This window comes from Schistocerca americana, chromosome 3 (assembly GCF_021461395.2).
Source record: "Schistocerca americana isolate TAMUIC-IGC-003095 chromosome 3, iqSchAmer2.1, whole genome shotgun sequence".
NCBI classification, from domain to species: domain Eukaryota; kingdom Metazoa; phylum Arthropoda; class Insecta; order Orthoptera; family Acrididae; genus Schistocerca; species Schistocerca americana.
Window position 1 is genome coordinate 430,799,419 of NC_060121.1, and position 15,078 is coordinate 430,814,496.

Below are 15,078 nucleotides of genomic sequence, written 5' to 3' on the forward strand. Positions count from 1 at the left end.
TTGAGCACACCATCGCAAGCGCTCCTGTCTGTGATGCAGCGTCAAGGGTAACCGCAGCCATGGTCTCCGAGCTGATAGTCCTTGCTGCTGCAAACGTCGTCGAACTGTTCGTGCAGATGGTTGTTGTCTTGCAAACGTCCCCATCTGTTGACTCAAGAATCGAGTCGTGTCTGCACGATCCTTTACAGCCATGCGGATAAGATGCCTGTGATCTCGACTGCTAGTGATACGAGGCCGTTGGGATCCAACATGACGTTCCGTATTACCCTCTCGAACCCATCGATTCCATATTCTGCTAACAGTCATTGGATCTCGACCAACGCGAGCAGCAATGTCGCGATACGATAAACAGCCACCGCGATAGGTCACAATCCGACGTTTATCAAAGTCAGAAACGTGATGGCACGCATTTCTCCCCCTTACACGAGGCATCACAACAACGTTCCACCAGGCAACGCCGATCAAGTGCTGTTTGTGTATGAGAAATCGATTGGAAACTTTTCTCATGCCAGCACGTTGTAGGTGTCACCACCGGCGCCAACCTTGCGTGAATGCTCTGAACAGCTAATTATTTGCATATAACAGCATCTTCTTCCTGTCGGTTAAATGTCGCGTCTGTGGCACGTCATCTTCGTGGTGTAGCAATTTTAATGGCCAGTAGTGTATGTGCTACGGATGGATTACGCGCAGTTTGACCGAAACTCAGTGTCAATTGGTGTGAGGAAATGCTCAAAAAGTTGACCGAAATGCAGAGTCCTTATGCAGTATTGTAACATTAGTCTAAAGAAGGCAATCTGCGTAAGAGTCAAACTTTAACAGCATTTAGCTGTCTGGGTGTTCCAAGATGAACAGTCACGAACAAAAGTGGCTCATTTACGAAGCACTTCAACGAGAATGATCGCTCATTTCTTTGATTATACTGGACATTTCTCGATGAAAAAGACGTGACAAATCGTATAAATGAATTCATGGAGAATGAAACAAGTATACTGTTACCAGTCACTCTTGATTTATTGCTACAACGCGTTTCAATGGTTGAGATCGCCACCATCTCGTGTATTTATGTGTATTACGGAATGTGTCTGTTATGTTACGACTTTGGGGTAGCCAGTGACTGTTTCTAGTGATCACAGGCTCCTTTCGCTCTCTTAATACGTCACGTATAAACTTTCATACTTTGTAAACAAGGATGATATTTCTAAACAAAGATGGTGTTTACAAAGTGGGACAGTCTGTATGTGATTTATTACTTAGAGAAAGGAGACTAAATCACTGAAGACACTACAAACGTCGAAGCACAACACACGAGTCAAAAATCACATAAATCCATCTGATGTTGGAGGTCTAAACCTTTGAAACCCAATGTGGTAATAAAAGTTACCGGTAGAAGCAAACTTGATGTTTCATGCGATATCAGTAACAGTCACACTAAAGATTAATTTAAGATGATTCCATTTAAAATCAGTCCGTCTGCTACAAATAAAGGGGCTCAGCCGCCACCTTTGCATCATTGTCATGATGAAGAATGTCAGACTTTACACAGTACATCAAGCAGTTGTTTATTTGACGAAGAAAAAGAAGGAATTAATATCTCTTTTCACATTATCTCCTGATTTATTGAGGGAATTATGGCGTGTAACTTGCCTATGGTGGACAGGCTAAAATTTCCCTGAAAACCACATAGAGACCAGATTATCTCGCAGATTTTACTGCCTATGATAATCATCCTTTTCTCAGGAAACACTTCGGTAATTTATGAAGGTGACTGCATATGCGGTGACTGCAGTTGTTCCATCTTTTGTAATCCATCCCTAGAACCTATGTTTGAGTAGATATTTTTTTAAATTGCTGATTTATTTTTATGGGAAACTGGATATTTTCTTGTCAATGTCTCTCTTAGCAACTGCGATTGATGCTGAAAGTGGTTCCCATGAGTGCAAGGTCGCAAGTTCAGTCTTCAGTAAGGCTAATTTTAAAGTTGTATTAATAATTATCAGAGGAAAAATATTATCTGCTAATGACTCACAGTGTGCATCAGAAAGGCATTCTGGAGGTGAAGAGATGAACCTTCTATGGGATGTATGTATTGTACTTCACAAAATGGTGAACATTGCCAATTAATGAAAGTTAAAACAAGCCATTAATTTGCACCATGAACACCGAATGAAAAATGGTGCGCCACAGTGACGACAAGGGTTCGCACCATCAAGATCGAACGCGAACTCCTGGTGGAGATACAAGCCGTGCACGACGTTCAACTAGGCATCCACTCCTAAATAATGCATATAGAGTCATGTTGATGTAACAGAGTGATGAAAATGTGAAACACTCTGTCGTGGAGCTATCCTTTAAGGCGTAGCTGCAGACAGTGCGATAATATATTTTATAGACACGGAAAAAACAAGCACCTGGTGGCTGAATTTGTCCAGTGGCTCCAGGCGGTATGGATTGCAATGTTGCACATTTTTCAGGAGCGATACTTCGCTCTACAGTAGTACGATTTTTATACGCAGACCAGGAATCAAGCAGAAATAAGTTATTTGGACCTGCTATTGGTCAAAAGCGGTGCTCATACCATATTTGTAGAACTCTTACGCTCATTTTCTCACTCTTACTTGCTATGACGTAAATACTCCCTACTGACCTTGCAAGATCACGCACACGAGAAAGAATCGTAGGGGACAGAGTACCTCCAGCTTCTCGCAACACAATAAATAACTTCCTAGCCAATTTACCATCCAGATTAACAGTCACCACAATTGTACACGAATGTGGTAAGGTGTTGATTGCAGTTGACCTTGATACAACTCTCTTGTACCTTTAATATCCAGAGTTCGTTTCATATGCATTTGCTCTTCGAATTCAGATTGGTCGGCGTTGAAAACAATTGTTTCGTATGCATTTCCTCTTAGAATTCAGATTGGTCGGCGTTAAAAACAATTGTTCACTGAACAATAGGATAAGGTCATTTATCTCACCTACCTCTGAAATTTCATTATCTCACCTCTTCCAGTTCTTTAGCATTGTTTGAAGTTATGCACCCATCCTCTGCTTCTCTTGAAATCACTGTAATCTATGTCACGCGCAGTTCGATGAGCATAACGCATTAGGTCACTATCATGAGCATCCTGTAAATTCTATCGGGCATCCTTGACACTCGCAAACACCAGCTTTTGTAAACAAAATAAGCCTTGCGCTTCATTACGTTTCACCAGAGACGGGGTTTGTGGCTCCCAGTCCGACAACAATGCTGAACTACATGGCTCGACACCTGTTTCGATATCACCTTCACTTGTGAAATACTTATCGTCGTCACTGTACTCCTCATGTACCTCTTCCGCAAAGTCGAGCGGATACGACACCACATACTCCACTCACTCATTTTGTAGATGCTCTAATACGGGATGATTAAAAAAAAGGTTTACAAACTGACACTGCACATAGGGCATGCAACTATGGTCAGTAATCACATATGATACGGGGGTTGCCAACGCCACGAGAGGGCGCTACGGTCAAGAGAGGGCTTTGCAATACAAACACGGACGGAGCGCATGGAGATCGTCGCCATTCATGCCGTGGAAGCGATGGGAGTAACTTGACTAGCTACACGTACAGCGAAATAGCTGAGATGCATTTCATTTATCGCACGGCCAACTGGAATGGACGATAAGCCGTGCGATCGTATCGAGCGAAATATCCCGGTAGAAAAGCGCCCCGCCACACGTTATTCGCTACCGGCTCCTTTCATGCGTACAAGCCGGGTGCTGGTCACCAACGAACAACACGGACAGTTGCAGCAGAAGAAAGCATTGTCGAAAGAGCGGAGCGTACGCCGTCGCCGGCCGCAGTGGCCGTGCGGTTCTAGGCGCTGCAGTCTGGAATCGCGAGACCGCTACGGTCGCAGCTTCGAATCCTGCCTCGGGCATGGATGTGTGTGATGACCTTAGGTTAGTTAGGTTTAACTAGTTCTAAGTTCTAGGGGACTAATGACCTCAGAAGTTGAGTCCCATAGTGCTCAGAGATATTTGAACCATTTTTCGTACGCCGTCAACAAGTACACTAGCGCGCCACTGAATCCCCAAAGCCTCCGTCAGGCGCATTGTACACGACTAAGGACTGCATCCATTTCATTTTCATCGAGTCCGAGCACTGTAGCTGGGGGACTACAAGCCCATGGGATTTGAGCGGTGGTTGCCGCAGGAATCCGCTGCAGCGATACTTCACAACGAGAGTCCTCTTCGCGTTCACTATCTGCAAACGTGGGCGGATGTGAACACACATGCTACACGTACGCATTCCTCACAATGCAAATTTACCCTTTAAGTGTGGGCCGTCAGCGTCGGGGACTGTTTAATTAGGCAGTACATTTTCCCGGCCTGACTTGATGATGCCAGGTATCTCGTATTCCTGTGATAGATTCTGTCAGACGTGCTGGATGATGTCGTCGCCGAATTCAGTACGAGAGAGCCCCCGTGCGTTTCAGCAGAGAAGTGAAGGCACACCTGCACGCAACCTTTAGCTGCCGCTGTATTGGTGGCGCGGGGCCAGTCGCATGACCACCACTCTCACCCTATCTATCCCCAATAGAATTTTTCCTTTCGGGGGGAGATGAAAGGCCTTGCATATGAAACATCTGTTATATCACCGAAGGACCTAGTGGGCAGCATTGTTGTGGCAGCACGATGTTTTTGAGATACACAAGGTATCTTAGAGAGGATGCGTCATTCAATGCAGGCGTGTCTCGATGCATCTGGACCAAACTCTGAGAATCTCCTGTAGTGGGCGTTCATTTGTAGCGTGTGACTAAATAACTGGAACGCCATTTAGTAGCGTTTGCTATCCCTGGTTCCTATGTGATTACTGATTCTTATTGTATGTCCGATGCGCCACGTCAATTGTAAACTTTGTTTTCAATCTCCTTGTAGTTCGTTTGCCGCTTCTCTCACACTCTGCGAAACTCCTCGGCTTTCTTTTTGACGAAATGTCAACTTCGACAACTGTTGTTGTAGATCTATTGCAATGTTTGCTTTGTTTATCTTTGTCATTGCTCTTCGTTGCATTAACAGTACTAGCGCTGTGGGACTGTAGTGATTTACTTGCCGACTAAGCAGTTCAGCTACACTCCGTAGCCTCATGCTGTGCTCATCATTGGATATCTCCAGTCCCGCCCCCAATTGCTCTTAGCAGCCAATACTGAAGTTGGGTGGTAGAAAATATGTGGGGCGTCGAATGCCGTAAACATTACTTGACTTTTGCGATCTCGTGCTCAAGGGGTTCCTAGTGATGACTTAGATTACCAAGAGATCATCCCGATCCCAAACACATACGCAACTCATTACCCACCTCTTCTGGTAATGTGGAGCCGGATTTTTTCCTTTCTTTTATTATGCAACCACTTCAGTCTGTTAGTTATTTTTTCTGTGTCTAACATCTTACCGCAAACACATCACATTTTTCTACCTCAAGCCGGCCGCGGTGGCCGAGCGGTTCTAGGCACTTCAATCCGGAACCGAGCGACTGCTACGGTTGCAGGTTCGAATCCTGCCTCGGTCATGGATGTGTGTGATGTCCTTATGTTAGTTACGTTTAAGTAGTTCTAAGTTCTAGGGGACTGATGACCTCAGATGTTAAGTCCCATAGTGCTCAGAGCCATTTGAACTAATTTCTACCTCATGTTTTCTACATGTTCAACTGCACCACAAATGTAGACTACGCCTGTCAATATGGACTAATCGTCTTGCGTCCACACGTCCACATTTCAACACCTGACCTGATGGCCATAGGAAAATAAGCATTAACGGCTTGCTCTTGCCACATGTAGGGGTACTTGTAGATACTAAGCAAACTAAGACCATTCTACCCATAATAGCCACAATGGTTAGCCCCTAAATGATATCCGCAGCTCGCGGTCTCGCGGTAGCGTTCTCGCTTCCCAAGCACGGGGTCCCGGGTATGATTCCCAGCGGGGTCAGGGATTTTCACCTGCCTCGTGCTGACTGGGTGTTGTTGTGTCATCTTCATCATCATCATTCATCCCCGTTATGGTCGGAAGAAGGCAATGGCAAACCACCTTCACCAGGACCTTGCCTAGTACGGCGGTGCTGGTCTCCCGCATCGTTTCCCTACGCTCTGTGAAGGAGTATGGGACTTCATGATGATGATATATAGGGCGACAATTATTGAACTATAGATAGAAATGTAAAATAGTTACTAATTACGGCGTGCACACACTTTATTCAACATGTAAACGTCACTACAGATATTCGGATTTAAGTTACGATATATTCGATACGCCTGCCATCATTGGCAATGTTATGGCGCAGACGAATAGCGAAATTTTGCATGATCCGCTAAAGTGTCAGAAAATCAATGCTGCCGATGACCTACGGAGTGGGTACTTTCAGCTCAGCAATCGTTTTTGTGTTACTGCTGTACACCTTGTACTTAATAAAAATGGTTCAAATGGCTCTGAGCACTATGGGACTCAACTGCTGTGGTCATAAGTCCCCTAGAACTTAGAACTACTTAAACCTAACTAACCTAAGGACATCACACACAGCAATGCCCGAGGCACGATTCGAACCTGCGACCGTAGCGGTCGTGCGGTTCCAGACTGTAGCACCTTTAACCGCTGGGCCACTCCGGCCGGCCTTGTACTTAATAGAACCCCACAAAAAAGAGTAGCATGTGCTCAGATGTGGAGAATGTGGCGGCCAATAGAGGCTAACGCCAGTGGCTTCTGGGTACCCCAGAGCCCGAATGCGGTCCCAAAAGTGCTCCTCCAGGATATCAGACACTCTTTTGTTTCGATGGGTCGAGCTCCGTCTTGTCGAAAACAGCGTCACTTTGGATAACGGGGATGAAATCATCTTTCAAAACCTTCACATAAAGTTCGGTAGTCACCATGCCATCAAGGAATATGCCGATTATTCCATGACGAGACATTGAATATCACACAGTCACCCGTTGATAGTGAAGAGACTTCGCGATCGCGAAATGCGGATTCTCAGTCTCCAATTTTGCTTATTGACGAACCCATCCAAATGAAAGTGGGCTTCGTCGCTAAACCAAACCATACTAATTCCCCTCATGCCACGTGGCCAACCGTGCAGTTTATACGTCCTAACACAAACCATTAAGAAGTTATGACTATTTTATCTCATATATTTCAATAACTTTCACCCTGTATATTGATTACATAGATTAATTGGGCAATAGTAAATCATAATAGGACCGCTGCGACTGTTAAAAATATTTATTTAAAGATACGGCCATTTTACTGACAACAGCAACGCTTTCTCCGGAGGATGTCTACATCGGAGATGTCGGAATAACCTTAGTCCCAGCTTTCTATTTACGGACGATGGAACACTTGCAAGTTATAAATTTTAAATACCTTGATGAGAAATTTGGGTAATTTGCTTTCCCTGGCATTTAAGGAGATTGCTTCTATGAATTGACTATAAACAACTGATGAAGCAAATATCGTTTGCAATACCGCTCATGTCTTCGAATAAGGATTTTCAACAGTCGCGGCGGTTGTTCTTATTCTAACTGTGTTACTTTGCTTAGTTTTATGTTCTCGTGGTTGTAAATTTCAAAGAAATCCATCTAAGTGTGTGACCGCGACATGATGTAAAATTACCAACATACAGCTCCTATTGCTGGCTGTCTGGAATAATAGTCGATACATCGATAGTGTTATCACACACTGAGAAAAAAATAAACCTACACCATACTGTTAATTTTTTTCAGATGAAGCATTGTTTAGATTATGTTACCGCAAAAGCCGGGAACATTTTCCGGGACAGTTTTATTTTGGCCACTATTGTTTTGGCCCGCGTCTCTACGATTACAGTTGGTATCACCTGCACATTTTTTGAAGAAAATTCTGCCAGAGTTCGAATCCCTCACATTCTCCTTAGCCACTTCACTGTCTTTCACGCCAAACAGTTTCGGTATCTACAACAGCAACAGTTAACCAATCTCTGCCAACATTCTTAGCTTTATTTGACGTGTCAGCCTCCTCCGCAATTCCGCTCTCGGTGTCTCAAGTGGTTTCTCTTGGGTCTCTAACATTGCTGAGGAACTTTCCCATGTGATGAGGGACACTACCAGGTTTCACTTTCAGTTTCTCTTAGCTGGAAGTCTCATATTGAGGGTGGTGCTGTTCTGGCTAGGTTTTTAGGCTAGGATACAGTCTACTTGCAATCATCTTACAAGTTCCGTTGAGTCTGTCGTTAAATGTGTGGCATGAGATAACTTATACAAGACTGGATTAGCATATTCAGTGACAGAAATACTCATTCCATTTGACAACAAGATAAAATGAACCCCCAGACATGAATCTGAATAAGAAACTGGGAAGGTCGCAGTCGAGTCCATATTGTTGACCAGTTTCCTACTCAGATTCGTGGGTGGAGCTTGATTTTATCACTCCTGCAGTGTTTCTTGAATTTTCATTGTGTTTCAAGCGCTAATCTTAGGTCAAGGCCCAATAGGATAATCTGCCTTAGCTGCTAAATAGTAAGTCTCAACCGATATCAAACGAGCGTTCAGTTCGAAGTAACCAATACGAAAAAGATGTGGTTGTCATATGACTTGGCTAGTATAACTTGGCTATATTTTCAACAGATTTGCCAAAAATTGCTTGATCGACATCGTTCGTGACAGCACAAAACAAACATTTGCCAACCAAGGCGACCATGTCAACATGTGCACTACTGAATTGCGTTGTCCATGGTACTGTTGACCACTAAATTGCTGTATAGAGGTTACTGATCATTCTACATCGAGCATTCCTTCTTCTTAGATGAAAGGCAGAGACCGAAGTCTGAGAAGGTTTATTGCGTCATAAAGATATTGACCATCGTACCAGAGGCTGAGCTTCGACCAAGCAGTCAGATGACATAATAACGGCTAATTGGACATTGATGATGTAAAGTTTATGCTTATCAGACTAAGAGACGAAGTTCAAGACTAATTTCAATTTCTCCGCACCAATTTATCAAGTGAGGTCATGTCATGGTGATTTACCTTACATTTGGTGCTTGTCCTAAGAAATGGGCTCCTGTTCGTCAGAAAGCTGGTGGTCCATGTTTGCACTGACAGATGTCAGTTGTAATCCATTTCCTCTACGTTCAGGTGAGCACGCCATGATGAGGATAGTGCACTACATGTGTAATATCCACCATATTCTTACATGCCGAACACAGACATGTGAGGACTTCTCCGCGTGCTTGTTGAAGGAAATAGATAATGTTCTCTGCTACATCCACTCAGTTCGGTTACAAGTTCAGACGTAATATGACTGCTGGACACTGCATCAGTCTCACGTAATTTAGTGAAAACAAGAGTCAATACTCTGTAATCAGGTACTCTGTGGTTAGGAAATGATCTGTCCTATTCCATGTAAGCAGCAGCGTTTCCGTTACAAGATCCCCTATACAAATTCCGTTTCAGAATACCAAATTGGTCTTTCAAATTCAAATGACAATCGATAAATAAACAAACTGCGAGTGGAGTAGTACACACGAAATGAAAACGAGGTCCATCTTTGTAACCCCAAAAAAGTTTGACACATGCTGTTTGGAATGTTCTATTGAAATTAGTGTGTATTACCACCACCTAAAATACTTTTTCATCTGGAACGCCAGGCAGGCAGGCATGCATCTCCGAAGGAACACTGCATAGTTCTTCTTAACAACACAGGTACTGCAATATCGTATCTGTCAGTCAGTACCGGCTGGCAACTTCCAATTGATAATGTCCTTTCCCGCACGGGAATTACATAACGTGTGTGCGAATACAGGTTGTGACACAGGAACGACAACATATGGAAGATTGGGTCTTGCCGTGAATCGCGTAAGGATCGCCAAAGCGATTAAGGCGACCGCCTGCATAATGCGGGATATCCGGGTTCGAGTCCTCGTCCGGCACAAATGTCCACCGTCGTCACTCCGAGATACAGCTGATGGTCGTTCGTATTCGCAACTGTGAATATATTTTGTGTATTTCATGCAGAAATAAGTAAGTTGAATAAATATACACTGACGAAAAAAGAATCGCAACACAATGAAGGTGTTGTGCGTCATAAACAAAAGTTGATACGCGTGTTTCTACGTCTGAAAGGTTATGTCTTTTCAGATTTCGAGCCAGTCATGTAAGAGAGGCGCTGGTAGCATCATTATGAGGATGCAAATGAGGTTTGCTTTAAAGAAAGGCTATAACGGTTGTGAGAGTTAGTTACCTTTGAGACTGAATGTGATGCGTTGATGTTAGTCAAGAATGCTTTTAAGAAGACAAAGGCAACATTATCATCATATTACTGAGTTTGAACGACGCCGTAATTAGAGCGACGAGAAATAGGATACCTTCTGCGATAATGCAGTAACTCTCGGCAGGATGTAGCCACCGTATATGATTATTGGCTGAAGTGGTCATGAGAATGTATGGTCGAAAGAAGACCGGGCTCCGGACGGCCAAGTGGTACTACCGAAAGGCAAGACCATCGTGTTTGATGTGTGGCTCTGGCGCGTAGTATTGCGTCTGCAGCAGCAATCTGAGCAGTAGTTGGCAGCACTGTGACACAACGAACAGTTAAAAAATCAGTTACTTCAAGGACAGCTCCTGTAGCATGCATTTCACTGCCCCCGAACGAACGCTGTTCTCGTCTTCACTGCTGTCAAGCGAGAGCTCATTTGACAGCAGGGTGGAGGTCTATTGTATTTTCTGATAAAATCTGGTTCTGTCCGTGTGCCACTGATGACAGTGTGTTGGTTAGGTGGAGTCTGATTGAGAGACTGCAAGCAACCTATTTGAGTACTAGACACACAGCATTTACTCCTAAAGTTATCTTCTGGCTAGAGATTTCGTATTACGGCAGGAGCACTGTAAGGGTTATTCCACACATCCTGACGGCAAATTTGTACGTCAGTCCAGTGATTCGAGCTATTGTGCTCCCACTCATGACAGAATTCCAGGGGGTGTTTTCTAACACGATAACGCTCGCCCACCTACCGCTGTTGTAACCCACATGGTCTACAGAGTATCGACATGTTGTCTTGGCCTGATAAATCACCAGATCTGTCTCCAATGGAGCACATATGGAACATCATCGGACGACAACTACAGCGTCATCCACTATCAACATTAACCGCCCCTGTATTGACCGACCATGTGCAACAGGCATGAGCTCCATTCCATAACCTGACTTTTGTATCCCGCCAGGAAGGCAGCGTGTGGGTCTGCTCCTATAAACGGAATGGGTAGGCAGAATGTAGGAAGTGAGCAGGAGCAGGTGATGTAAGATTCTCGGTACAGCTTTTTACGTGAAAGTACATTTAATTATTAGTCAATGACGTACGTAACTTTACAAGTGAAGAGCCCGTAGGTGCAAAACCGTATTCCCGTCGTAAGTAGTACATAGTCTCAATAGCAAGCTGAGGTTGAAGCGATGTTCCCAGGCCGTTTACTCTTGATCAAAATGGGCTTAGTCTTGGGAGGAGCTCGTAGAGCTCTCCCGCTCCAGCTAGAGTGCGCTGTCGTCGGTGTCTGTCGTAGTGCCAAGCTTCGAAATTGTACCTATGCCATGGCATCGTTGCTATCGATACCACACTGACATCCGGAACATGTACAAAGTAATTCACGCACGTTTGCATGCGCGCATTCAAAATTCTGGCAGCTACAACCTTTATTAATGATCACCATTTCACATTTGTTATGGTTTATATCACACTTACATTTGCCTGTGCTCTTGCAGTACTAGTCAGTTAAATATGTTACCGAGACAAATGTATTCTCGAAATTTCATTTCTCTACATTAATTATTTTTTGGTACTGCGATTTTTTCCGTCAGTGTGGTAATCTATGAAATAATTACGGTATAACGAGTGTGAAATTTAGTACATAAAGATACAAGTCTTTCAAAAATGAAGGAAAATATACTTTTTACAATGGTGACAATGGAGTAAACTCTATCTGTATACCATATCTGAGGCACCAGACCTCAGTTTCGGCACGATTATGCAGAAAACAAAGATCAAAATGGAGTCCACGATCAAGGTTGAATGGCGTATGTAAAGCAAGCAAGTGACATTTTTCTGAGTACATACGGGAGAAAGATTAAACTAGTATGTCCACTACTCAGAAAAAGTGGCAGTGTTTACCCGCTGAGGGATAAAATGAAATTCGCTGCGGGGTAAAAACAAACTGGTTCGATTGTGTATGTCACGACACTAATTTATATTTGAAAGTTTATTACTATTAATATTATTTCTTAGAACTGTAGTGGTGGTTACGTAAGTTGGCAATAATTGCAATTTTTTTCAAGTGATAGCATCAACATATGAATTAATGTGGCGGAATTTAGAATGTGTGAAACGAATGTTTGAAAGTCTTCTTCACGTAGTCCACCCATTACTTATTACTATGCACGTATAACAGTGAGTCAGAGACACACACCAGATACATACTTAAACACTTCATGAAAATATCTTCTCTGTGTACTAGGTAATTCCCACAACAGACCGAAAATTGTTTCATATTAATTTTATTGCCGTACTTTTCCGCTGTTTGTACTTTTATCATGTATTCATTTACTCTAGTTGTAACACTTGATAATGGCCTAAGGCTGAAATCTGGATCGTGTAACACAGCATATCACACAGTCAAATGGCCGTTATATCCTTCCGTAAGTTTTATATTACTGTGGCTTCACATGAAGGAAAAAAATCATCAGCTGCTTCCTATCTTCCTATTCACCTCGCAATAATAAACGAACTAATTGACAGCAGAACACAACAGTCAATATGTACGGCTGCTACACTGTTGTAGGGTCTATACAGTGTTATTATTATTATTATTATTATCACTAGTGATAATGGTCGTACACCAGGCATTGACAGTCTGAAGTCCCCCAATTTGTCACTTCTGAAGTAAGGAGTCAAGCAAACTAATGATGTACAAAAAGTAACTCGATTAATTTTAACTGGGAGTGCAGGGTGAGGGTGAAGCAAGGCAGAGAAGTGTTGAAGAGGAAGCATGTTTTCTAACAAGTGTTTCATTTCCTCAGAAGAAGTTGTAGGTAGCACCCGCAATGTACGAGTACTTGCTTCATCACTCTATTTAAAAATGGCTATAAGAAATAAGCAGCACCAATTGTCTCACTGACCCGTTTCTTTGTGGCTTAATAAAACACCTACAAAAACTAAATACCATTGACTTTGGTCGTTTAAGAAATGTTGAAACAAAGTTCTTTTTTTCATTCTAAAACTTAGTTAGACGCTAATGTTGAAGACGGTGGGGGGAAGGGAGAAAAGGGGGGGGGGGGAGCTAATTGATTCCACTCAGGCGTGTTTGTCTCAAGATGGTTGATGGGGGAGAGGGGGGAGGGGATAGGGGGGAGGATGATGGAAGACCACCGCCCTACAGTAACTGTCCAAAGTACACCATGGAAACCATTTTTGGGATATAATTAGGTGGTGTCTCGGTATTAAATTGGCATTAGTGATGTAGGCTGCGCTGTATTGGAAAAACTCCGCAAGCCTCTTCAAAACAGCGAGGATAACTTTTGCAGAAAATTCGGTGCACACACTGCTCACGGCTAGCGGAAGTCGTTGCAGTCCGCTCGAGTGGGAAGTTTGGGCTGCTCCATCGCGAACTATGGGCCCTGCAGCAACTTAATCTTTCTTCTTTCGGAAGTTGAAGGACAGACTTCCGCTGGCGACGGTGGGATTCGACAGGCGGTGATAAAGTGGTTGGAGAGAAGATGGAACTCTCATACAAAGTCACATTATAATCTCATGTACAGGGTCTTAAAAAGCGCATGGACATCGCAGGTGATATCACGAAATACAAAGTAAAAGTTTTTTTGAAAGTATGTGCAAAATTAACATTAAATATATCGTGCCGGAATTACACTGGCGTCCTAAATTAAAGCAAAAAACGAAAATTTTGCCAGGTTGTGTTTATTTTGCTACAGAACAGTATAAACAGATCATCGTAAAGTAAACACAATGTAAAGAATAGACAACGGTAGACAAAAATGTTTTTCCTTTTTTCCAGTTCAGCAGATCTGCAAACACATACCGACAACCGTTTAATGTGCTCAGTACGGGGCGCGACCATCTCTGGCAGCAATAGAGGCCGGACAACGACGGGGCATGCTGAGAATGATACCATTAATCTTATTTTGAGGTAATAACGCTAATTTTTCGTGGAGAGCTACTCGAAAGTCTTGTAGAGTGGTGAATGCTGAAATGATGCAACCCGTCTTTCTAGTACACTCCAGACATGTTCTATGGGATTCAAATCGGGAGAGCGAGCAGGCCGTGCCATGCGTGCAATATCTTTCGTTTCCAAGAAAACTACAACCGCTCTTGCTCTACGAGATCGATCATTATCGTCCATCAGTTTGAAGTCGTGGCCCTCACCAACTCGCAACAACCGCACATGAGATCCGAAGATGTCGTCATGATACCTGGCAGTAGTTAAACCTTGCCGATTGATCCACACAACTTCACAACGAGATGTTCATGTGATCAACGTAATCCTTGCCCACGACATCTGTGATCATCGTCGATATCAGTCTCTTTCCATAATGTTTGGGTCCCGAAATCGCGTTCCACGTTCCCTCCGAATTCGAATGCGTCGAGAATCACTCTCCAGCCCAAATCAGGACTCATCTGTGGAAAGAACATAGGTCCACTGTTCGACCGCCCAGGTGGCAAGTTGACGACTCCACTCTAGACGTTCCCTTCTGTGAAGACGTTTCAGAGATACACGTACACCAGGTCTCCAGCGATAAAGGCCACTCTGCCGAAGCCTTCTGGATAAGTTTGTCTCGATGCAACACGTCCAGTGGACTCTGCGAGATCGAATGCTATTTGTCATGCAACGCTAAGGCGTTACCACCGTGCCCTTACATCCAAATAACGGTCCTCTCTTTCTGATATCACACGTGGTCGGCCATGTCCTAGTCTTTAGGGTACTGTTTTGGTCTCTATAAACTGTTGCCACATCGAAGAAACAACAGAACGATTAACATTAAGCCATCGGACCCCAACAGTTTGCGACTAT

At 43.6% G+C, this 15,078-nt stretch overlaps 1 protein-coding gene across 1 annotated transcript in view; it reads right to left on the bottom strand.

Moving 5' to 3' along the window:
- The window catches only part of LOC124607197 (diuretic hormone receptor-like), a 575,756-nt gene that overhangs the window by 447,189 nt on the left and 113,489 nt on the right, over positions 1–15,078 (bottom strand). The gene's annotated exons all lie outside the window — the stretch shown is intronic.